The sequence below is a fragment of the Salarias fasciatus genome, unplaced genomic scaffold (genome assembly GCF_902148845.1).
Source record: "Salarias fasciatus unplaced genomic scaffold, fSalaFa1.1, whole genome shotgun sequence".
Taxonomy (NCBI): Eukaryota; Metazoa; Chordata; class Actinopteri; order Blenniiformes; family Blenniidae; genus Salarias; species Salarias fasciatus.
In genome coordinates, this window is record NW_021941373.1 from 942732 (window position 1) to 968376 (window position 25645).

Consider the following 25645-nt stretch of genomic DNA (forward strand, 5'->3'; position numbering starts at 1 on the left):
CATTGTTTTACCGTTTTAGTAAATAATTATTTCTCTTTTTTATGAAATAAACAATCCATTCCTTTTACAAAATAAACACAATCCGCAGCAACTCCAGTGTCCAATCTTCACTGAAGCAATCTCAAAATGTCCCAGCGTGCCTGGACGCTGAATCGCCAGCACCAACATGGCGGCTTACCGGCTGTTCTTCAGGTGTCTTTTTTGACCGTGTTGGGGAGATCGCCTGCACGATCGCTTTGAGGTAAGTCCAGAACTCTCCAGGCTATTTTGGCTCGCGCTGCTCGCGCTGTTGAGCCACCCGTGTTCCTTCCTCATCTGGGCTCACCGTGCTCTGTCTAATAAGGTCCAGGTGCGCGCTCAGGAGGCTCCGCCAGCTGACGTAGTGACTTCGGATAGGATGAGGGAAAGTGGGGTGAAAGGCAGCTCGACTCCAACCAAACATTCAGTGCAAAACCCGGACATTTGGGGTGATTTTTTTTGTAATATCTGTGATGGAAATTTTATGTATTTGTTGCATGTGATGGTTATCAACTTTAAGTAGACTTTGATCCTCACACAACTGTAGCCGAGAAGGGGGGATGTCATTCCTGTTTGTCCTGTTACATGCTAAACAGATGTGTCTCCCCCTGACCGGGCCCATTCTCCAAAAGCTATCTATGGTTTGAATGCTGTTCTTCTCAGATGCATCAGCAGCCACAGGGGGTTTGAAGTGGGTTGGGTGGTTGGAGTTTATTCCTTTGTCACTTCATATGTTAAATATGTGTCCCTTCCTGACTGAGTGCAGACTCTTAAGACATGTTAATGCAGGAGAGACTATAAATACTAGCCTGTATCTCAGAACTTGAGAACTCACCCAGACTGAGGACAGTGGTGAATCTCTCCTGTTGCAACTGGAATAAAAGGGATCATTGAGGAACTCTGCAGCTTTTGGTCGTTCTCCTTCTTCACCTCCAATACACGAAGCCTCATCCTCTCATCCACCTCCTCCAGCTCCTCCCTCGTCTTCTTCTCCTCCATTGTAATCAGAGAACACATTTGCTCATTGGATATTTTCCCCATGTCTTGCATCTGGTGCTCGTACCCCTTGTTCAGCTCCATACCGTGGCAGGCACAAAGCCGCATTTTGTTGTGAGACATCTTCTCCCTGCGCTCCGCCTTCAGGTCTTGAATGCATCTGCGGAGTTCCAACTCAGACTCGGCGTGTTGATTCTGGAACCCGGAGGCTTCAGTCACCATGTCCAGCTTCAGCTCGGTGACGGCGTCGTGCTGCTCCAGCTGAATGTGTTTCAGTTTTTTCTCGTAGATGGAGGTCTCCTGGCAATGGTTCTCCTTAGCCTCCTCCTTCTCCCATCCCTTGTTCCTCAGCTGGGCCTCCGCCCCCTCTAAACTCTTCTTGCTGAGCTCCCATAAGTCCAGGTTCTTATCCCGCTCCAGCTTAGAGTTGGTCTTCTCCTCCCGCACTCGGGCCAGCTCCTCCTGCAGCAGGATGGCCTGCTCCCACAGCTGGTCCTTGGACATGTGCTTCGTGGAGAGACCGTCCACCACTGCAGAGGACTTTTTCTTGAGTCACTTTGTCTTTATCTCAAACGGTTCTCTCTCCAGGTGCTTTTGTTTGAGGAGAGCGCAGGATTTTCTCCCATCCGCTCCAATGCATTTTGGAGAGAGATTTTCTCGCTCAAATCCACAAACTTCACTCATGTTCGCACCCTCGGTGTGGCTGAATGGATGATCCTACAGACATGATTCCTGCACCATTAAATTTATGAAAGACTTCTGAATCTGACTGTGTGAAAATTGTTTTCGATTTCACCTCAAGGATCTCGAGACACAACATTTCTTATTTAAGATAAAGCATTCGGTACCATTTTCTTAGGTCTTTGGAATAACCCGGCCGGGACGCAAACCCACCACCTCCCGGTTGAGAGACGGACACCCTACCACTAGGCTATCCCTCCAGTTTTAGCTAACGAACATCAAAAACACTGGAACAATTCCAAATCTGAGCAAGTTTTTTTCAACTTGATTTGAGTGAAAATGTCTCATTTACTTGATTTAAGATAGAAAGGCTTAATTGAAGAAAAATTCTCTGAAATCAAGAAATTTTTTTGCTTGTTCTATTGGCAGATTTTTTTTTTTTTTTTCACAAATTTCAAGTAAAAATTTCTTAATTTAAGTTAGTGCCTAAATGGCATATAGGGCTCAATCCACTTCTACAGATTGCCATAATGTTATTACTCTTGGCATTTGGTTGTTTGGCATCTTTTATCCTCCTCCAGCATTCACTTCCATGGACACGTTGTTTTCCGACTTGCTTTTAAAAGTTCAGATTTCAGTTCTGCCTTTAAGATGAGTGTCCATCAGGTTATGGTTCTGTTCATAATGTGACATGTGAAGCTTGTTGTCAGTGTTGACAGTGAAAAAAAACAGATGAATTTGGACTTTAATTGGTGTAGTTTCTTGAATTGAGAACTTGTGCAATTTGTCTTTCTCTTAAAATAAGAAAAAAAAATCCTGTTCCCCTGCTGGGATTTCATGTTTACCATTGTTGTAGCTTATTACTAGTAATTCTAGCTCAATATTAGCTGTAGTATCTTATTGAGAAAACAGAATAATTTTCTAGAACAAAACTTGCTTGTCAAGATTATTTGACTTTTTAGACAAAAAATAGGAACAATTTCCCTGAAATAAGACTTTACTTTCTTAGAAATCCTTTTTTGCAGTGTACACTCTGGTGGGAGGGTCTCCCCATTCTTCATTAACATAACCCAGGGAACCCGGTTCTTCACCACCTCTCCCCTGGCACCAGAGAGTCCTGGAGGCTGCTGAAGCCCCCCCCCCTCCAGGAAGACCGCTCTCTGAGTCCAGCACCACACCGGGTTCCTCACGGTGGAGGGAAAGGTGGAGGAGCTACGTATTTCCTCAGCTAGCAGCTTAAACCTGACACCAAAAACACTGTTCTGACTCTCCTCCTCTGGTTCCTCAGATCCTGGAGCCACCATGACGAAGAGAGGAGGGAGAGGAGCCCCCCCTCTCCACAGGACCAGCCTGAAGGAGGGTAGTTCCACTCAGTCAGTCAGGGAGACACAGAGACAGAGACACCCTGACCCTGACCCTGAGGGACACTGATGTCTTCTATGTCCATGTCTCATGTTTGTTCATCCACAGGATGGACTGAGTGTCCAGGTGGTCCTGTGGAGGGAGGCTGTCCTCCCCCCTCTGCAGCTGGGGGCCACCGTCACCATCACACATTTAAAGATGGTGGTGAATGACTTGGGCCCCCAGCTGCATTCATCCAACCACAGCAGCGTCCAGGTTCTTCTGTCCTCAGTCTTTCTGACTGTGTCTGCTTCTCCTTCCTGAGTGGAGGCTGATTTCTGCTCTGTGTCTCACAGGAACTGGAGGAACAGAGGACGGACATCACGGTGGGGGGGGCCGTCCTCAGAGAGGAGGAGGAGGAGGGAGTGGTGGAGCTCCTCACTGAGGACGGAGAGGTCAAGCGGGTCAGTGAGGAGCTCTGGAGGACACACCAGGCCTCCACCAGGCCAGACCCCAGCAAGTGTCCACTTCAGGAAAATGGATCACCACAGTAAAGAGTATAGAGTTCACTTGGGTGTCGTTTCTTCCCTCTTTAAATCCAAACAAAACTTTTGCAGTTTGAGCATAATCTCTCTCTCTCTTTCTCTCTCTCTCTGGTCAAATATAACACAAACACCACATTGGAGAAGGAAATGACTTCATGACTGGTGAGATTCTCTGTCCATTCAGCAAGTACGTTTTACTTGGTAGAAATCTAGAATAAAGATTTTAAACCTCGAAACAGGTAAGAAAAAAGATGAATCCTGCTGGTTTTTAGAGAGAAAAATTCTTCAAATCAGACTTTATACTGGCCAGTAATAATAATAATAATAATAATAATACAATCAGGAAGTCCATCAGTGCGTTCAGTCAGATCTCCTCAGTTCAGCACAGTTCAGTTCAGCTCCACTGAGTCTTGATATCAGCTGATGATCTTGAAATGAGTCCAGCAGCAGAATAACCTCATCCTCTGTTTGGGACTAAAACATGCTTGCTGATGTTTTCAACAGGAACAGAACTTTATTCCAGATGAACTCAGGACTGCAGATGTTCCTAAACCAGTATTTCAGCCATAACTCAGAAGTGTGTGTGTTCTGGGCCAGTCTTCAGTCAGTGTGAGAACAGAGGCTGTGGTGAACAGAACAGCCTTTCTCTCATGGAGTCTCACAGGAACACATGCTGGATGAGAAACAACCAGGAAGGGCTGGAAAACTGCTGCTCATGTTTAAACTGCAGAAATATGATGAAGAATGTTGAAGTCCTGGGAAGCAATGTCCCATAATGCTTTGCACTGTCTCCTGACTTCCTGCTCTGAGCTCTCACACAGAAAATGCTGAAGTGTAAATGAACATTTCCAGACAAACTTCAGAAAAAAAGCATCTTTTCATCCTGATAATGAAAGAAAACCAGGAAAGATCAGCTCTTCAGGAAACATGGAGGATGAAGAGGACTGAAGGAGGAATAAAGACTAAATGTTCTGGACTGTTCCTTCACTGTGAGCCACTCTGTATTTTCACATGAGCTCAGTGGAAACAGGAACGGCTGAACGCTCTGATGATGTTGTTTAAAACACTCAGAAGACCCTTCTTGTTCTCTGAGCTCTGATTTCTGTTTCTGCTCAACAGAAATCTCTTTCTGAGCAGTGATCCACCTGTTTCTCTTTTCACTGGAGCTTGTTGGAGGTTTTACTGCTGTTGACACCAGAGGAAAGTTTCTCTGCTGAAATAAGATTTTTACATCAGGTAAGTATCCACATCAGTTGGAATACTTTTTTTTAACGTTTCCAGCGAAAGAAAAAATCACAAAATTTAACTTTTTTTTGGTGAAGGTTAAAACCTTTTTCTCTACTCCACCAGTTCAAACAGGTGTGGGTGACTTCTACTTTGTTTAAGAACATACATCTCAGAGTCAAAGACCAAGAGGTTTTCCACTCTGCCCACCAGATGAGAGCTGCTTTAATATGGCCCATAATCCTCTGCTGCCTGCTGAACCAATACTCTCTGACTCTCTCAGCCTGGTCTTCATGCAGGCTGGTGGCGGGATGGATGAAGCACCGAGCCCAGGAACCCGGTTGACTCTTAGCCAGCTAACAGCCACCTGGACAGTTCTGGAGTGCCCCCGAGCAACAGCTCCAACCACCTGCTGCACAAAAACCACTGACTGAAACAACAAAAGGCTCCATGTGGACATTAGTGGCCCTCATTGCTGGAACCTGCAGGAAGATGGTTCCCAATGGACTAACAGCCCTCAGCCAGTCAGCAGAGCAGGAAACAACCTCCTCAGCAGGACACACACCTACACAAGTCCTCCAGTCTGAGACAGGAACTGTGGGAAACACCGGCCTTTCACTCTGAACCTGCTCACACACAACACGGGGTCAGAGGGGCGGAGCCTATCCTCCACTGCTTCCAACCAGCCACACACACACAGTGCTGAGCTGCTAATGGGTTTTTTTATACACACATATCCAGAGCAGTTCAACACACACCTGCTGCTTCACACACACGGTCCACCTGGCCTCAGCAGCCGGTCTGAAGCTCCTGATGGTCACACGCCTCCTGGGAGAGTGAAGCACATGGCATCAGGACCACAGCCAGCAGTGTCCTCAAAGAGAAGCTGAAGAACCAGCAGCTCTCTACCATGTGGCGACCCGGTGGAGCATTTGTTTTAATGACCTGCAGAAGGGCCCAGAGCCACAGCTTGAGAACCAGCTCTTCACTCTGCTGCTGATCAGCCTGACCTGGTGACGGCGTCTCAGGTTCAAACCCTGGACCAGGTGTGTGTTTCCCTTCTGTGGGAAGTGTGTGATTCAGTGTTAGAGAGCAGTGAATGAGTTCATGAACAATCAGCTGATCAGTGTGAGGAGTGAACAAACCAGAGATTTCCCTCTGAAATATTAAAACATTGTCTTCTCTGTCATGTCAGATGATGTCCTGCTTTCTAAAAGTCTCCGGCCCTTGAGGATCTCTGGTCCTCCTTCACTGTGGACCCAGCCGGACTGTCCAGACCTCCAGAGAGCTGGCCCACACTGAGGCTGCCAAGTCTATCAGCTCAGCATCTCTGGTCCTGGAGGGAGGCTGCTGGAGGCTCCCTCCTGGCTAAACCTGGTCCCAGTGGACCCTCTGAGCCTGGATTCAGCACCAGGAGACACTGTGCCTTCAGAGCAGAGTTTTGTCTCCTCAACATGTTGATCAGCTGCTTTTTGGAAGAAAAACCTTCCAGAGAAGAAAACTACAAGACAGCTGTAGAGTAAAAGCCAAAGAGCTGCTGATCATCACCTGCAAAGGATCTGCTGAAGGATTTACCTTTGTTCAACTGCTTCTCAGCTGAAATGTCTCACTTTGTTTGGACTGAGAACTAAATCAAAAGTTCCTCCAGAAGAAGAGGCTCCTGGATCTAGTAGCTCTGATGCAGGATGAGTGAACTGCATCTGGAAGAACAGGGTGAGGAGGGATCTCCGCTCACTTCTCTCAACACTCTTCTGTTTGACACACTAAAACATGAGTGAAGCTTTCCACTAAAACCCTGCTTTCATTGATGGAAAGAGGACTTGAAGCTCTTTGAGTCTGGTTTTCCAGGATGGGAATTGTTCTGTATGACTGAAAGCTCATCAAGGCTCTCTAAGCTCACTGAGAAAAAATGCTCTGAAACATCAGAAATGTGAGACCATAGTGCTCTATTTTCATTTGATTCATTTCTTTTTAACTCCAGAAGAATCCTGTTTGCTCTGTTTAACTCCTGACACCATAAAGACCTTAGAAATAAAATGGTTCAATGGTATTTCAGTGTTTTCAGGGAGTTCATATCAATGTAAATGATGGTGAGATGAGCATCGTATCGACTGCAGGCTGGAGAATCCAGTGGAATTCGTCTGGTGACAGACGTTGTGATCTGGGCCAACATGGTGTGGTGATCCAGAAATATGGACATCATATCATCTGCTGATGAAGCTGGGATTTACTCCCCTAATGTCAACATAAAGAGCTCTGATATGGACAGAGGACCCAGACCTGATCCTCCAGACACAATGAGAGCTGCTGATCAGAAGAAGACAGGAACCAGGTAGAGACTCCCTGCTTCCTCCTGGACGCTCTTTCTATTGAGGAGGCTGATCTGAACAGTTGCTGAGAGCATCAAGTTCCTACCAGCACCCTGGATCCCAGCAGGACGGAGGAGACCAAGGGGCTGGAGGACATGAAGACCAGGGTGGAGGCAGTGGAGATCCAGGGCCTGAGGAGAGGAGGATGATGATGAAGAGCAGGACTGACTGGAGGAACAGTCTCAACAAGATTCACTCCCTGCTCCACATCTACTGATTCACTCTCACATTTCTCTCAGCACCAACATATGAAGCTCATATCAAACCATTTCACATTTTAACAGCATTTCTTCACATTTCTCTTCATCCTGACTGAATCTAGTCTGTAGATCCTGATAAAGCAGTTTACTGAGGCCAGCAGCAGCATCAACACACTAAATATACAACACTGCTTCACTTTAACCTCCCTGCAGCCTGATTTAAGGCTGGAAACAGCTTCACCAGCTCACTGCTTTCATTCTCAAGGTCAACACGTGCTAACTAGCTGTTAGCATGCAGCTAGCTCACCGAAAGTCCTCCAGAAACGTGGCTTTGAAGGAGCTGCAGCTCCGTGGCTGTGGTTCAGCTTCTCCAGCAGCTTCCAGCAATATTTCCACCTTATCAGGACTTATTTTCTCCTCCAATCCAAGAGCTTCACTTTCTTCCTCTGGCAGCAGGACGCTGCTCGCGGGGGTTTCGGATTAACTGGTCTCCGTGTTAACTGGTGCCCCACTTCCTGTAGCGTCTCTGCTGCTGCTAAAAGCAGATGTTAAAAACCGACAGGAATCAATCCGGAGCTTCCTGGAAAACTCACTTTAACCGCTCTGAACACAAAGTTTAAAGAGTTGGACCTTTACTGAGTCTGGATCCTTGTTGGACCAGCACGTGTCAGACCAGGACTGTGTTCGAAACCGCATACTGTCTACTACATCCTTACATACTCATACTATCCATCCTGCATCCTGCTTACTCAGTCAATCAAACAGTATGCGAAGCGTTTACACTACAGCATACTACATAATAACCCACAATGCATTGCACTTCTTCCATTAGCAGAAATCGATCTGCTCAAGCTGATTTCACTTTAGCTCTAAACTCGTCAAATGTAAAACTTCATCGGGATTTTTTTTAAATTAGGCGACAAAGTGGTCGTTTAGAGCCCGAGTGTGTCGTTTATTTGACCGAATACCAGCCGTTTATGATTTTGTTCGGACGAATTCGGAGAAATTGAAGCCAGCCGCAGTGAGCAACGCACTTCCGGTTATTTTCACCAAAATAAACCCCCCCCCCCCTTTCCCTTTCTCATGCAAAAAAACCTCAGTGATAAATCTGTGCTTTTACTTTGAAAACAAGAAGGCAACCTTTCAGCAATATATCTCGCTTGACATCGCCGTTTGGACCGGTGTCCCGTTAACGGAACACTTATTATGCCAATTATGATGCTTTACCGACGGAGAGTTTTTTCGGCTCTTCAACAAAGATCGGCTCGCCGTCTTTGGTACATCATGGTCGCTTTCAACATGGACTTGTCCTCAGATGTAAGGGTTTTTTTTTCGTTTTTTTGTTTTTCTTTTTTTTTACTATTTTTAATCATTGTCAATCCAATCAAAAATCTCGTAACATTACATACCTACGAGCACAAACAATGGAGGGAAGATTAAATCTAGAACCATACTCAGCTTGCTAAATGTACATCATGAAGAAACAGTCATTGTGAACTGAATAAAGTTTATTCAAATGTCCGTCGCGTTGCATCTTGGGCAATTTCAGTATGAGTAGTGAACACACGATGTATACTCAACATTTCTGGCGAATGCAGTATGCATCCGGGGACTTCTCGCATACTCAAAATCGCATACTGCCAGTGTAAACACACTGCATACTCAATAAGTTAGTATGAGTAGTACGTAAGTATGCGGTTTCGAACACAGCCCAGGACTGGCATCAACTGCAGCTGCAGCTTCTTCTTCTACTGACTTCCGGCAGGCTGGACGCTGGATCAGCGGAATGCTGCCCCCACCTGGTCACTGTTCATACTGAGAGGTTGGGGGAAGAAGAAACTTTACAACTGCCTGATCTAATGGCGAGTTCAGCCCAGACAGAAATATCCTCTTTAAAGAAAATGAATGAAGCCGAGGCCTGAAAGCTCTTTAAAGTCCCGCTCCAGTCCTCTTTTGGAGCTGTTTTAAAGTGTCCTCAGGAGTCTTTACATTGTGACCAGGAAGTTTTTTGCCAACATCACTAAACCTGAGTCATTTTCCAGGCCTCTGTATCTGCAGAGCTCCAGAGATCATTAACTATTTGCTGCTGGGTGAAGACCGGCTGTGGGGGGACTGTCCCCCAGTGTCCAGACTGAAGGCTGTGGGGGGACTGTCCCCCAGTGTCCAGACTGAAGGCGGACTGTCCCCCAGTGTCCAGACTGAAGTCATTGTTGACCTGGGTTCCTGCTTCCTGAGAACCAGAATGAAGACTGATCTTCTCCAGAGCTCTGCTGCTGAATGACTGTCAGTGGAGAGCTGGAAGAGTTGATGCTGAGCTGGAGTGAGTTCCTCTGCTGAGGTTTTACAGTCATATAGCTGGAGACATAAAGCTGGAGATGCTGGGGATTGATCCCAGGACCTCATACATGCTAAGCATGTGCTCTACCACTGAGCTACATCCCCTGTGTCTGCAGCTGGATTTGTCCTTGAAAATTCAGAGTGACCAATTAACCTGACATGCATGTTTTTGGACCGCAGGAGGAAGCTGGAGTACCCGGAGAGAACCCACACACACACACAGGGAGATCATGCAAACTCCACACAGAAAGGCCCTGAGCCCTGGCTGGGGTTTGAACCCAGGACATTCTTGCTGTGATGCTCCAGCACTAACCACTGCACCACCGTGTGGCCCAAAACAACATGCAATAACAGGTAAAAGAAAAGAGTGTTCTAGAGCGTGAAGCACTTCAGCGTTCTTCAGGAGAACCTTCAAACAATGTCCCGGTGTTTCCACCAGATAACAGTAAATGTCTGTCAATCCGTCCACATCCGTCCATTTCTGGTCAAAAGAGTCAGTCAGTCAGACAAGGCTCCTCTTTGTCCACCATGGAGGACAGGAAAGCTGTCTGCTCTGTCTCACTCATAAGTGAGAGGTATAGAGACGCCCAAGACCCTGCTGTCAGGCCTGGGTGGCTCAGATGGTAGAGCATCAGACTTTTAATCTGAGGGTCCAGGGTTCAAATCCCTGTCCAGGTGCTTTCAAGACAGATACTTGATTGAATTCTTTCAAACAAATCCTCACAGCAGAGGGTCACAGTGCTTTAAGGTATCTGTGGCCAAAGCTCATGTCCTGGTGAAATACTGTGCTTCATCTTGATGTTGCCAAGTATGAGAAGTCTCTGAGATTCTCCTGAGAGAGTCTTCCTCTGTGACTTCTTTGACTGCCATGAGCTGGATGTGATGTTCCTGACAGAGACGTGGCTGCTGGAAGGTGAACTCGTCCCCTGATGGAACTCTGTCCCCAGGACTGTGGCTTCTTCAGTTCTCCCAGCATGCCGTTGGGCTCACTTAGGGCCTGTTTATGTCCAGGAGGACTTTTTGAAGTGGTTGAGGTCAAACTGACCATCATTCAAGTCATTAATGACTAATTTTTTTCGTTTCATTTTGCCAGGATGTCGTCAGGAGTCTTATTTTCTCCTGAATGATTCATGACAATCAGTTGAATCTTCTTAGTTCAGCGTGTTGGCTCGTTGGTCTAGGAGTATGATTCTCACTTAGGGTGTGAGAGACCCTGGGTTCAATTCCCGGACGAGCCCTTCAATTATGACTGGTCTCTCCTACCGATGGTTTTTAGGTTTCGTCCAGAAGAAGTCTGTGCACCAGAGTATAGTAATGTGATTAGTTTGATATATTCCAGTTAAAAGTGAGGCTAACGAGTGTGGAAACCCTCCTCAGATTCAGAGTGATGATCTGGTTGGTGGAGGAGCGACCGGCCCCCAGTGACGTGGAGGGAAACCCCGTAGCGTCAGCACAGGTTCAGACTGCTGAACGAAGCCACACCTGGCTTTACCAACGTGACACAGCTGCTGAAGGAGCTCCGGCTCCAGGCTGCTCACTCAGAGGAGGAAGAACCAGATGTTGGACTCTGCAGGCCAGGGGCCTCGCTGATCACACACTGTGGAGGATCCACACTAAAAATCTAGCAGCACCAAAAGCAGAAACATCCTCTGATTTATAAAGCATGCAGCTCTTTCCCTTTATAAATCCAGTCCAGCTGGAAGGCTGTGCAGGTGGATTCACCTCATATCACCCTCCACACACACACTTTCTACCAGGAATGGTCACAGTACCTCAGGAAGATTTGACCTCAATAAGCTGCTGATCGCTGGAGTTTTACTCTCAATCATGGCAGAGAAGACAAGGAGAAGGAGTTTCAACAACTTCTACATTGACTTGTTGAGGGAAATATGATTTTACCAGAGGATTTTATTGTTTTTTATCCCAACATTTTACAGCTACTATTTCTCTCTCTTTCTGGTTGCCTCGACCAGCCTTGTGGCTTTTAGCAGGAGTCATCTGAAGGTTTTTTCAGACATTGTTAAGTGTTTTTGTTGTGTTTAACTTGGACTGGCTGACTCCATCTGTTATCAGGGCTTTGTGTCAGTATCTGGTCTGAACCCCGACTGGGAGGAAGAGACTCAGAGAGCGTCTGTGAGCGAATGCTTTCTCGTCTGTTCTTCCCTCTCTGAGGCCCTGTCCACACGGAGCCAAAATGCTCATATTTTACAGAACGAATTGCATCAAGACAGAGTCAGCAAAAAAAAAAAAAAAAAAAAAAGTGTCCACATTAGTGAACTGAAGACGCATGTAAATGCTGTAATACATAACCACGCCCACTGGCGGCGCTGCAGTGCAGTAATAGTTGGGTAGTGCGCATGCATATGAAAACGCGTTGTTGTATTGCAAACAAACGCAAAGACGGCGACCTCCGGAGCGAAAGTTAAGGAAAGTTTGATGAATATAACCTGCAGAGCTCCACTGAGTTCCTGATCACAGATGATGGAGGCTGCAGTCCAGTGAGAGCTGGATTCAGAACAAACAGCTGAATGACAGGTCTGATTTCTCTGGATCACATTTCTATTGATTATTTCAGACCCTGATTGATGAGCAGATCCACTCAGGGAGACTCCTGCTGCTCATCTGGTCTTCCTGCTTCAATCAAGTCAGGAGCCACAAACTGCAGAAACTGACAGACTGACCCTCATCTTCAGGGGGACCAGAGTTCACCTGGTGGTCCAGAACAGAGTCTGGGGGAGTTTCACACCTGACTCAAACTAGTTCTGGTCCAGACTGGACCAGACAGAGCTGGTGTGTCCTGGTCCCTCAGTCTCCCATATGGTCTCGTGGTTAGGATCCCTGGTTTTCGCCCGGGTTCGACTCCCGGTACGGTTCCAAAGTGATCATCAAAACAGAGGGCCCTGCTGATCTGTGAGACCCCTTTTTATGTTCTTCTTCGAATGAAATATGGACAGTCCTGGTTCCTCATCCCAGGATGTTCAGACTCCAGCTGGAGGACAAAGCCAGTGAAGAGCAGAACTAAACTCTATGATCTGCTCTGACCCTAAAAATAAACATCTGGTGCATTCATGACATGCAGTCATATTATTTATTTTTTAATTTATACTCCATTTTAACTTCAGGCATTTCCTGTTGGTGTCAACATGTCATGTAAACTCAGCTGCTTCACACTTAAAGGTCAGCAGCATGTCTCCATTCCAGCAGCTCGGCCTGGACTCTCCTCATCCACTGGTCCAGCTAAATCCTGACTGCTGGAATTATCACCAGTGAGTTAGATGAGGAGTAAAGTGCTGATGGGAGAGTTTTCAGAACAGCTGTTTCACAGGAACAGTCTGTCTTCAGAACAGCCTCCTTGGTTTCAGTGTTTTGGACGAGCCTCCCCCTCTGGAGACAGACGGCTGCAGCTCACTGAATCCTTCTGGAAGTCTGACCAGTATTTGTTAAATGAATGTTTAAAGAACCTTTTAATCTCTGGACCATGTGAAAGACGTCCTCAGTGTGGCAGCAGTGAGCTCTGTGGCCTGCAGGTTTGTCCTTTTGGTGAGCCGTAGGACTTTATTGTTTTTAAATGTGCTCTAGGAATAAACCTGGTGGAGACTTTTCATCAGTAAAACTGAATTTAACGTTGAATTGGGTGAAAGGAGGAAGTCACTGAAAACATGGCTGCTGTGTCTCCGTCCCCTGAGAGACAGTCTCTCCTGTCCACCCCCCTCTGCAGGCTTTCCTCTGCCTCTGGAGCAGCAGCTGTCAGCCAGAGAGCAGATGAAGCAGGAGATCCCAGCAGAGGAGGATCAGGAGCATCTGGAGCCATGGAGCTCTTTGTGGACTAACTTCTCTGTTTTAATGCAATGAAGTGAAGTGAAGAACTCTTCCTGCTTCACTGAGCTCCACAAACCTCCATCCTTCACCGAGGAGTGCTGCATCAGCACCCTGGTTATTTAGCAGACAGTCACCCTGCTGTCACTTTCCAGATGCAGTGACTGACTGATGATGTTTGAAGCCAGGACCTCCTGCTGATGAGACAGGCTCTCTGAGCAGCTGAGCCACAGCGCCTCCTTCAGCATGGTTTTAGTGCTGCACTACCTGGCTGTCAGATGGACCATCAGCCATCAAACCCCCATGAACAGAAACCACCTGACCTGGACCAGAGATGGATCCACTTCCATCAATACTGACCTCCAGCAAGCAGCCTCACTCCACAGTCCAGACTGTCCTGCTGAGAGAGGAACAGGTTCTCAGGAGTTTTCCTCCTGGACTCACTGGTGGAGGAAGCAGGGGATGTAGCTCAGTGGTAGAGCGCCTGCTTTGCATGTAGGAGGTCCTGGGATCAATCCCCAGCATCTCCAGGCTTCATGTCTAACACCAATATCATCAAGCTTATGAACAGAGGCTGAGTGTTAAAATCCATCTCGAAACAAAGAGCTCTGAACATCCCAGAGAATCCTTCCAGCCAAACAGAACATAGAACTGCTGTCAGCAGAACTGTTGCGGAGATCCTTCAGTTGTTGTCATGAATAATTTCTGTTGAAATTATTTTTCCCTCAACAAGTCAATGTAGAAGTTGTTGAAATTCCTTCTCCTCGTCTTCTCTGCCATGATTGAGAGTAAAACTCCAGCGATCAGCAGCTTATTGAGATCAAACCTTCCTGAGGTACTGTGACCATTCCTGGTAGAAAGTGTGTGTGTGGAGGGTGATATGAGGTGAATCCACCTGCACAGCCTTCCAGCTGGACTGGATTTATAAAGGGAAAGAGCTGCATGCTTTATAAACCAGAGGATGTTTCTGCTTTTGGTGCTGGTAGACTTTTAGTGTGGATCCTCCACAGTGTGTGATCAACCAGGCCCCTGGCCTGCAGAGTCCAACATCTGGTTCTTCCTCCTCTGAGTGAGCAGCATGGAGCCGGAGCTCCTTCAGCAGCTGTGTCACGTTGGTAAAGCCAGGTGTGGCTTCGTTCAGCAGTCTGAACCTGTGCTGACGCTACGGGGTTTCCCTCCACGTCACTGGGGGCCGGTCGCTCCTCCACCAACCAGATCATCACTCTGAATCTGAGGAGGGTTTCCACACTGGTTACCCTCACTTTTAACTGGAATATATCAAACTAATCACATTACTATACTCTGGTGGACAGACTTCTTCTTTGACCAAACCTGAAAATCATTGGTAGAAGAGAGCAGTTACAATTGAAGAGCTCGTCCGGGAATTGAACCCGGGACCTCTCACACCCTAAGTGAGAATCATACTCCTAGACCAACGAGCCAACACGCTGAACTAAGAAGATTCAACTGATTGTCATGAATCAAAATGAAATGAAAAAAATTAGTCATTAATGACTTGAATGATGGTCAGTTTGACCTCAACCACTTCAAACAGTCCTCCTGGACATAAACAGGCCCTAAGTGAGCCCAACGGCATGCTGGGAGAACTGAAGAAGCCACAGTCCTGGGGACAGAGTTCCATCAGGGGACCAGTTCACCTTCCAGCAGCCACGTCTCTGTCAGGAACATCACATCCAGCTCATGGCAGTCAAAGAAGTCACAGAGGAAGATTCTCAATGTCAACAGAACCTCAGAGACTTCTCACACTTGACAACATAAAGGATGAAGCACAGCATTTCACCAGGATATGAGTTTTGGCAACAGACACCTTAAAGCACTGTGACCCTCTGCTATGACAGTTTGTTAGAAAGAACTCAATCAAGTATCTGTCCTGAAAGCACCTGGACAGGGACTTGAACCCTGGACCCTCAAATTAAAAACCTGAGGCTCTACCAGCTGAGCTCCCCCGGCCTGCAGGGCTCACCACTGTCCAGGTCCAGGTCCAGGTCCAGGTCCAGGTCCAGGTCCAGGTCCAGGTCCAGGTCCAGGTCCAGGTCCAGGTCCAGGTCCAGGTCCAGGTGGGACACCATGGGCTGCTGAGGACTGCTGGCTCGGAGTTGTGCCAGCTGCTCCACATAATGTGCCCTTTTGGCCTGGAGGGACCTCGACTGAATCTCATATGGGAGACAAATCAGAGATGATCAAAAAGCGTGACCCCTTCCCTCATGAACCGGGCGCCACCGGGGTGGCGTCCATTAATGTCACCACACAGTTTAGCTTCAACATGAAAACACTCCACTGACCACCTTGCCACGGACATGATGTGTGTCTCTGAGGTGCTTGTCTATGAGGACAACATGTTTCCTGTCACACATCAGACAGTCCACCGGATCAGGGCGAGACGAGGGATGACATCCCAACCTCGTGAAGACCTGGTTTCATTTTTTTTTTTTTTTTTCTTTGTGCAATGTGACAGTCCACATGTAACATGTCATAAATTATAACTACACAACAGACAAAGATGACGGTCGTGACGACTTGTACGCCACATGTCATGACAAAAAAGCGTGCGGCGGACTCTCACCGGCCGTGCGCCCACTTGATGAGGAGTTCCTCCTCAGTTGGGTTCTCTAGGCGGTGCTGGGACCGCAGGTGAGCGGGGAGCCGGACAAACATTCTCCCACAAATGGGGCACGGCTTCCCCTGGAGAAGAGACACAGGAAGTCATTTCCAGGTTGTGACTGTGGATGAAGAAGCACTGCGTGTCGTGTGTGTGTTACTGTGCTATGTAGACACACCCACCACGTCCATGAATCCTTCCTGCAAGTGACAGACAAAAACAGGAATTTAGTTCATTTCTCACAGATAAAGTGGGCGTGTCAAAGGCGTTGTCATCCTACAGTCGCTAAGGACAGAAAAAACATGACGCACTGGCAATGGACGGGAGGATCACCGCCAGTCGAATGAGTGTTTTTCCTTTTGTATGTATGTCTGAATTACAAATTGACCCACAAACACACACACACACACACACACACACACACACACACACACACACACACACACACACACAGTCTTGTATTTCTATCCTTGTGGGGACCGCCCATTGACTCCCATTCATGTCTAGCCCCTAACCCTGACCCTAACCCTAACCCTAACCCACACCACAACAAAGCCTAACCCTAAAGAAATGTTTTTGCACTTTTACTTTTTTCAGTAACAACAACATGGTCAAGAAAACACTGTTTCTCCAACTTAGGACCGGAAAAAGGTCCCCACAAGGCACCTCGTTCCACGTTTTGCTATCCTTGTGGGGACATTTGGCCCCGACAAGGATAGAAATACAAGAACACACACACACACACACACACACACACACACACACACACACACGTGGCTATGCCTTCAACAGTGTTACTGTGGCCTGTTTTTGGGGGGTTGTGATCAGCATGGTGTTATTTACAAACCGACACTTGTCACAGTGACTCTCAAAAGGAAACAGTGAAATGGAGCTGTTTCTTTCATTTTTATTTTCATGTTGTCTGTGTTTGCATTTACTTCAAATTGTTTATATAATAAAAATAAACAAAAAACACACATTTCATGCAGAGTGGCAACATGGACCCCGTTACCCAGAGTCCTATGTGTGACGTGGGTGTAATGTTATACTAACTGTCTTCTTGTTGAAATGCACATGTAATCGACCACTGAACCGTTTTTACAGAGCTGCCAGTCCGAGAACAGAAGTGTATATTGCTTAAAGCTGGGGTCTTGGAAAACTAGCATGAAGCACGAATGTAGCATCTCCCCAAGGCTCCGCCCAGTTCCCACCCCATTGGAGGAGCTCCCGTTGGGAGCAAACGCACTGGATGCGGAAGCGCCACGTGCACGGAGTTTGTGATGGCCTCCAATGTTATTAACCTTTCTGACTGCCGCGCACAACACGCATAGCAGCGCAGCGCGCCGCTCCGCTTCCTTCTATTTTTCACGTGAGCCGTGAGCGCCGAGAGCTCCTTGGCAACGCGCTCTGAACCAGGGCCAGTGCACGCCATTGAAATGTATGCACAGGGGGCTGGTAGAACAGCGAAGGGATTTGATTGGTTCCTGAAGACTATGTCGAGCTGCTGGCCCAACTCAGGGCCAGCAATCCACATCCAGCAATGGTGTCTAGCCTGGACCTGCAACTCTGCACTGGTGAGTCTGACAATCACTCAGTCGGTCGGTCGGTCAGTTTTACGCTGACCTCTTTGTGAACATAACCATTAACACAAAATGAATCATATTTCACCCGTGCTCTCTTTTTAGCTCGCCCACCACAGGGTCTGGGACACGTCACGTTCCCTGACAAGCAGGACGAGGTTTTAGACCAGCAGCAGGACCAGGTCCCACTCCAGGAGGAGGATGCAGAGGAGGCCAGCAGGGACCTCCCCCTCCAGCAGGAGGCGCCCTCGGCCACAGCCGTGGCCCCGGAGCCCGAGGAGTCCGTGCCCCAGTCCACGCCCAGCGGGGAGCAGGAGCCTGAGGTGGCGAGGACAGCGGAGCCGCCGGCGTCCGCTGAGGTATACAGACCCTAACCCTCTGTTACAGGGTCGGGACTGTCACAGGCTGCGTAACAGCCAGCGCTCGCCACGTCTTGTCTCATGTTTGTCTGGTTGGTGTTTGTCTCACTCATGATCATATATCTGTGTATTTCTCCACAGTGGACACCCAGCCACACTCACTCCACCGCCCTGTTGAGTGTGCGCACAGCGCATCCTGCTGCGCCAGCGGCCACACCACCGCCACCCACACCACCGCCGCCAACGACCAGGCCCACAGCATCTGGCACCCCGAGCCCCCGAGCTTCTCCGGCTTGTTGGGAACCTGCAGGAGCAGGTGGGATTCCTGCTGCAGGAGCAGCGGGCCACCAACGCCAAGGTGGCCGCCCTCATGGCTCGGGTGACGGAGCTGGAGGAGCAGTCCTGCCAAAGAACAACCCCTCGGCGAGGGCCTCCCCCCCAGTCCTCTGGCTCCTCCCCCCAAAAGGGGGAGAAACTTCTCCGGCGGCACCAGTCGACCCTGCTCGGTGCGTATGGACTCTATATCTCACGGTGTCACTCGCCCACTCACTCACTAACTCTAACATTCAGTCACACACTCAATCTGTCAGTCACTCACACACAGACACACAAACACGCAGTGTCACACAGACTGACAAGCAGACAGACACACGCACTCTCACATGCACAGACTGACAGACACACACACACACGTCAACACAAACTATTCAAGGCCCACATGCTGTCAGCTTAGGGTTTTGCGTCACCCAACAACCCACCCACCCATTGTGATGACACACTGTGCTTTCCTTATCTCATGTCTTTTTGGTCCCAGAACGGTCCATTCCACCGGAGGACCAGTACCGGTTCCTCCAAGAGGCCAGGAACAAAGTGCTCCAGTTACTCGGTATGACCACAACACGACAAGCAGAGCCCAAAGTGTCTGGCGATGTCCTGAAGGTCTACTTACAGTCCTCCTGTCACTCTCTTTCAGGCCTCGTGGAGGACGACGTCAGCCTGGAGGCGTCGCATGTCCTGCTGGTGGGCTAGCTGCTGGTCTATCTGGCCATCACCACAGGCCATCGCTCGGTGGTCTTGACCAGCCTGACCTGCGGGCAGGTCACCAGCTCACCCGCCCACCTCACCAGCTGGACGGAGCCACGGGCTGCAGGTGTCACTCTTTCTCCTGTTGTCTCTCTGTCGTCACACAGGCCAGCCAGTTCCTCTGGGTCGAGGAGAGGAGGGAGGTGGCCAGGCAGATGTGCCACGATGAGGGGACGGCAGATCGTTTTTACGTCTCTAATACCCCTTTCCCACTGGCCAAAAAACCCGTTTAAACCCGCTAAGTCATGGCAGTGGGAAAGGGTTTGACCCAGGATTTCGACCCGGGTCGTTGACCCTGCAATCGACCCGGTAATTTGCCGGGTGAGTTTGTAGAGGCTTTTAGTGGGAGGGACACATTCGGGAACTTACATGCTGGTGTAAGTTCCCCAGAACTCCCCCCAGACTGCCCCCTGGTGCTGCCTCTCCCGGCATCCCCAGAGCCCCAGAATTCCCCCTCAGACTCCACCCAGCCCCAACCAACAACAGTATGCCCGCGGTGAGTCACCCGCCAAGCCATGCGGGAGCAGAAGCTCCAGTTTCATCGCACGTCCGGCTGCGGCGGCTGCACCGGAATGGAGGGGGTTCTTCCTCATTAACCCTTTTATTTTTTCTCCTGTATACGTTTGACATATGTTTCCCTTTGTTGTGTGTATGAACTTCTTTTAATGTTCCCTGGAAATATTTTGGTGTACATGTTCGAAGTTGGGGTTAGGGTTCAACCCAAATAGGGCTTCATTAAAGAATATTGTTGGTGTTGCTCATAAAACTCATGTTGTGGCCCTTTTTTTTTTTTTACTACACATTCATCCTGTCATTTCTCCACCTGATCTCTTCAGATCACACTTTGTGGCCCATTTGCTCTGCCACTTTCTCTCAATTGTCCACCTTCACCTTCTCCTGCGTCGAGGAGGAGGAGATGCAGCATTCCAGCTGGAGCTGGAAATCGGTCCTGTCAGGTCTGAGGTGGAGGTAAGTCAGGATGAGCTCTTTGGAAGAATAAAAACTGGAATTAAGGAGAATAGAAAAACGCTGTCTGGAGGACGCTCGCGATGGCGGTGAACATCGTCGCCTGGACGTACGGATACTGGCTGAGGTCTGAACAGATTATTGGTCCGTTAATTTAACCCTGATGTTACAAATAATGAGGCTGACTCACGTTATACAGCTCAGAGTTTTGTTATTTCATTTCATTATGTCTCAGAGTCAGACCATAGCGACACCGTGGCCTGGTCTCCTCCCCACAGAGGGGACGGTCCCACCGAGACACACACACCCAGCACCGGACCTGGTGCCGAGCAGGAACCCGGACCGAACAGGACCCGGGACTCAGTACGAGGGCGGCGCGTGCCCCCCGCTGCCGGTGCTGCTTAAATTAAAGACAATTTATAGAAGTCCTAATTAAATGTTTGACTAAACATCCTCTGTATTTGACCTCCCTTTAGTTCATGTTATTTTCCAGGCTGCTGGCATCACATCAGTGATTCAATAAATCATTTGCTAAACTTTAGAGTTTATTTACATTTCAGTAGCGGTTCTTCAGGTCCTGATCCTCCTCCAGACCCATGGAGGCTCTGCTGGTTCATCCTCTTGTAGCGCCGGCGCATCAAAAGTCACTCCATCAGCCAATACAATGTTGTGTAAATCTGCACAGGCCAAAATAAAGTCACACACCTTTTCGGGGCTGAACAGCATCGTTTCCCCCGCTGGGTCTGAGCGTCTGAAGCTGCTCCACATCAGCGTGCTTCTTTTCACACTGTTAAAACTGCTCCTCTCCGTGATGGAACCAGCAGAGTTATTGAAAGTTAAAAATCCTTCATTAATCCCACAAGGGGGGATTTTATTAGATCTTCTGTGAGGGCATCATTCATTTTATTACTCTTTTACTTTTTAATCTGTCCTGAATGTGTGCTGCTTGTGCTTTATGGCATGTTTGAGATGTGCTTTATAATTATTTTCATGCTCTGCCAGGTTTTCCTGTACTGCACCGCAGATCCACACTGACTCAAACTTGCTACAGGATGTCAGAGCTGTCGTGATATTTCATCTTTCCAAACGATCATGATCAAATTGATAAATAACTAACCCGTCTTTCATATGGACGTACGACGGGCGTACGCCTGTATACCGCCGTACGACCGTTTGATAAATGAGGGCCACTGTGTCTAAGGTTGATCCGGCTGTTTTCTACTGGCTTGATGAGGATAAGAATGTAACAGGTGTGCTTGCTTGTCATGTTGATGATTTCATATGGGGTGGATCACACAAGTTTTCAGAGTATGTCATGCCTCACCTCAGGTGGAGGTTCAGTGTTGGCAGAGAAGCTCACAATAGCTTCTCCTATGTGGGGATGGATTTTGTTACTTTGGACAACAAGGTACAATTACACCAAGAGACATCCATTCAGCACCTGCAGCCCAGACATCTCACTCCCTCACGAGCAACAGAGTCAACCTCCCCCCTCAGTGAGGAGGAGAGAGAACTGCTCAGGTCAAAGATAGGTCAACTTCTGTGGATTGCCAGACAGAGCAGGCCAGATGTCATGTTTGATGCAAGTAATTTGGCATCTAGTCTCAAACAAGCTGCTGTGCAGACCATCAGTGAAGCAAACAGAGTTGTTTGTAAGCTCAAGACCAAGTCAGTTCAGCTGAACTTTCAACATCTGGGAAAAGACAGTCAGAGATGGTTGCATTTAGTGATGCATCTTTTACAAATCTTTCAGATGGGGGTACCCAAGGTGGACACTTCACTGTTCTGATGAGTGAAACGGGGCAGTTCTCTCCCATTTCATGGCAATCAAAGAGAATCCAGAGAGTTGTCAGAAGCACACTTGCAGGTGAAACACTGGCTGTCTGAGGGGGTTGATAATGCCATTTTTCTGTCGACACTCTTCTCTGAACGTCATGCTGGTGATACAGCTCACCCTGTACCTATAATCTGTGTGACTGATCATTTCTCACTTGTTGATGCACTGAAATCCACTAAGTTTGTTGCTGAGAAAAGACTGCACTTGGAAATCAGTTCAATTAAAGAACGATTCAAACGAATAAGATTCACCAAGTGTTGTGGGCAGAAACAAAACTCCAACTTGTGGACTGTCTGACAAAAAAGGAGCATCCACAACCTTGCTGCTCAAGACTCTCTACGGAGGACGATGGAATGTCATGTGATTCTCTCTATGGAGAGTGAGACTGATTTTTATTCGCTCAAAGGATTACAGGTTATAACTCAAAACTGATAAGTAAATTAAAGTAAAGTAAATTATTAAAAAAAAGAAGAAATCAAAAAGAACTGATTTTGGGTTGGTTCTTCCTGTCTCAAATTTCAGACATATATTATTTGAATACTGTCAATTTAAGTGAGTGGTTTTTTAGATTTTGCTGCTCATAATAATCTGTTATTAGCTTAAAGTTGGTGTCTGGCTGACTTCAACCTCGGAGGTCAACTCTCTCCAGATTTCAGAAGCTTATCACCCAAAGAGCTCCGGGGGGTTCTCTGAGTGAGAGCGAGCACCACCCACAGGAAAACAGGGTCTACTGATACACTCCGGTCCCATGGACACGTCCTCTGATGCTGTGCATCTGTTTAGTTACCAAGGAAACCAACCACAGCCTCAGGTCTCAAAAAAAAGAGAGAAAGACAAGAGAGAAGGAAAAAAACATTGTCAAAAAAAACCAAAAAAACAACAGATGCACGCAGCCCATGTGAGATCCACACGTGAGTTCTTCAGGCCCAGATCAACCACTCAGGATGGAATACAGACTGGTCCGGTTCCATACGGTTCAACACCTGCTGCAAACCACATCCTGCTTCACCTTTGTGCTGAAAAAGCAAACTTTTGCAAAAGCTAATAAGCTGGATTACAATCACAAAAATATCTCCTCAGTTAAACACAGTCAGCATGAGCGGAGCAGCTGATAATATATGATTAAATGAGCACACATGATATGACTTAAAAACAAATGGAAAAGGAGACAAAAGTGTAAAAAGGGAGATTAAAAAAGGACATCTACAGTGGTCCAGTATACGGCAAAAACAACACTCTTTTTTTTCACCTCGGTCCACAAAAGGAAAAGGAACCTTGTTCCGCTGTCTGTAGGAACGTGATCAAATTCATCATTTCTGGAAAAAGCTCATAAAAACCATCTTGTCTTCACAGCAGGAAGGTTCAGAGGACCGACTTCATCCCTCCACTGCACTCCGCTCAGCGTCCGCCCGGTCTGCCGGTCTGCCCCCTGCTGGCCTGCAGAGACATGACGACACAGGAGTGAGGAGAGTCTGGCTCCACCCAGAGCTCCAGAGCATCAGCAGAGAGGAGAACAGTACCTTACAGTACAGCCACAGCGCCCCCTGCAGCAGCAGCAGAGACAGCGGCACCACCACCCATCTGACCACCACAGCTGTTGGATCTGAACACACAGAGAACAGTCAGCGTCTGTCTGAGGGCTGCTGGGAGTGAGACCATCAGAGTCCTCCATCTGGGCTCCCTCTTGGTCTGGATCAGGTCTGGGTGGCGCTACAGAGACCAAACCCCTCCAGACATGTCTGTCCCTTCCATCTTCCTCCAGCTCTGCTGGCTGGACTCCAAGTCTCTCCCAGACCAAAGCAGAGAGTCCTGGACCCCCTCGGGGCCTCCTCCCAGTGGGACCTCCTGCTGGACCTCTAAAGGGGGGAAAACCCACACATGTTCTCTGAAGGGTGGAGTAAAGGAGGAGTCAGCTTCTTCTTACCGAACACAGACAGAGACAGCAGGCGGCTCTCTGAGGAGAAGTTGTGTCCAAAAACATGGAGGTGATAAACACAGCTGTAGTTTCCCCGGTGGGCGGGCTCTGCGGCAGGAAACAGGAAGTGTGCAGAGTGATTGACGGCCGGCTGGGTGGAGCTGTAGGAGGTGTTGGAGGAGGTGAAGGTGAGCTGGAAGGAGCCTCCTGGGTACTGTGGCTGGATGGAGCAGCTGATGGTGAAGGTGGAGCCCCAGACCACCTGGAGCCCCTGCTGCTGGGCCTCAGAGACCCCGAGCATGGAGGAGGAGGAGGACACGGAGAGGACTGGATGGAGCAGCAGGTCTGGAACACACACACACACACACACACACACACACATCATTCACAGAACTTTAACTCTGACTGTGGTGAGTGAGGAACACACCACTGATGAACTTACCTGAGCAGATGAGATTACTGCTGGAGTCATGTTCAAGGAAAAATGAACACTTCATGAAATCAGATCCAGACTGAAAGCAGTCGTCGTCGATCACCATTGTAAGTGTGGAGTTGACTGAAAATGTCGTATCTGCAGACACGGCAGAGCCGCAGCGAAGATGTGAACAAAAAACAGCTGCTTTCTCCAAAGACCACTTTTCGATATATGTTGGTCTCCAAACTCCAGAGCTTCTGATCTGCAGAGAACCTGCACAGCGACTGTTTTCTCCCACCAGCCTGATTTCAGGAAACCCTGAATGAAGAGAAGAGAGAGAGGATGGAGTGAGAGAGAAGAGAAGAGCAGTGGAAGCTGCAGCTCCTCTTCTACCTGAGCAGGTGAGTCCAGCAGCTTTACCAGGTGAGCAGCTGCTTCTAGCTGAGCCTGAGCTTCTACAGTCCAGCAGAGCAGACTCATGACCTCCACACTGGAACTCTGGGCTCCACCTGGGAGTCTGCACGTCTCCATAGAGCGCCCCCTGCAGGACTGAAGGAGCCCCGCAGCCCAGCTCCCGACACACCACCTGTGCATCCTGCAGGTCCAGGTCTGCTTCACACACTGAGGACCAGGTCTGGTCAGACGGGTTAGTCTTCACCTGCAGTCTGCCTGAACAATGACTGGATCCATTCAGCAGCCACACCGAGTCTGAACACAGGACAGGGGTGGGGAGTAATGGGTTACATGGAACAGAGTTATGGAATTAGAATACAAAAGAAATATAACTGTAGTACTTTATAGTATATTAAAAAAAAGTAATCATATCTGACAAAAACACAAATTACTGATTGGGAATACACTTGAAATCAGACTGAATATTTCAAACATATGAGCTGTCCACAGATATTGCAACACTTCACAGCACAAACCATGACTATACCATAGATATATAACGAGTAGAGGCCATAGATATATAAAGAGTATGCCATATTTTCTGCACTATTAAGTGCACCGGATTATGAGGTGCACCATCAATGAATGGCTTTTCCAAAAACTTTTTTTCATATTTAGGGCGCACCACAGTATAAGGCGCATAGAATAGACAACCTCGTCTCACGGCAATTTGTGCTATGAGTCACGTAAATCTACTGAATCGTGTCCAGGAGCAGAGCTTTCCACAGTTCATATGGAAATATTGTGATAGGATCCATTCCAATACTAAAAGGGAGAAAAAAATTCATCCACTTTCTGTATGACCGAAATACATATTGATAATCAAAGTGGTTACATTCTCGGTTGAAATGTCTTCAGTCGTGAGTAAAGTGACATTTCAAAGCGAGTTT

At 48.0% G+C, this 25645-nt stretch overlaps 1 long non-coding RNA gene and 4 other non-coding genes across 5 annotated transcripts; 2 read left to right on the forward strand and 3 right to left on the reverse strand.

The window, feature by feature from the left end:
* Nucleotides 1–9744: 9744 nt before the first annotated feature.
* trnaa-agc (transfer RNA alanine (anticodon AGC)) lies at nt 9745–9816 on the reverse strand. Its single transcript has one exon. It is a non-coding gene; the product is annotated as a tRNA-Ala (tRNA).
* Nucleotides 9817–10316: 500 nt separating this feature from the next.
* Nucleotides 10317–10389, forward strand: trnak-uuu (transfer RNA lysine (anticodon UUU)). The gene has a single exon. It is a non-coding gene; the product is annotated as a tRNA-Lys (tRNA).
* Nucleotides 10390–13985: 3596 nt separating this feature from the next.
* On the forward strand, nt 13986–14057 carry trnaa-ugc (transfer RNA alanine (anticodon UGC)). The gene has a single exon. It is a non-coding gene; the product is annotated as a tRNA-Ala (tRNA).
* Nucleotides 14058–14897: 840 nt separating this feature from the next.
* trnap-agg (transfer RNA proline (anticodon AGG)) lies at nt 14898–14969 on the reverse strand. Its single transcript has one exon. It is a non-coding gene; the product is annotated as a tRNA-Pro (tRNA).
* A 7642-nt stretch (nt 14970–22611) lies between these two features.
* On the reverse strand, nt 22612–23978 carry LOC115384918 (uncharacterized). Its single transcript, XR_003930998.1, has 3 exons — nt 23897–23978; nt 23493–23575; nt 22612–23409 (listed from the first exon to the last, which is right to left on the reverse strand). It is a non-coding gene; the product is annotated as an uncharacterized LOC115384918 (long non-coding RNA).
* Nucleotides 23979–25645: the final 1667 nt, after the last annotated feature.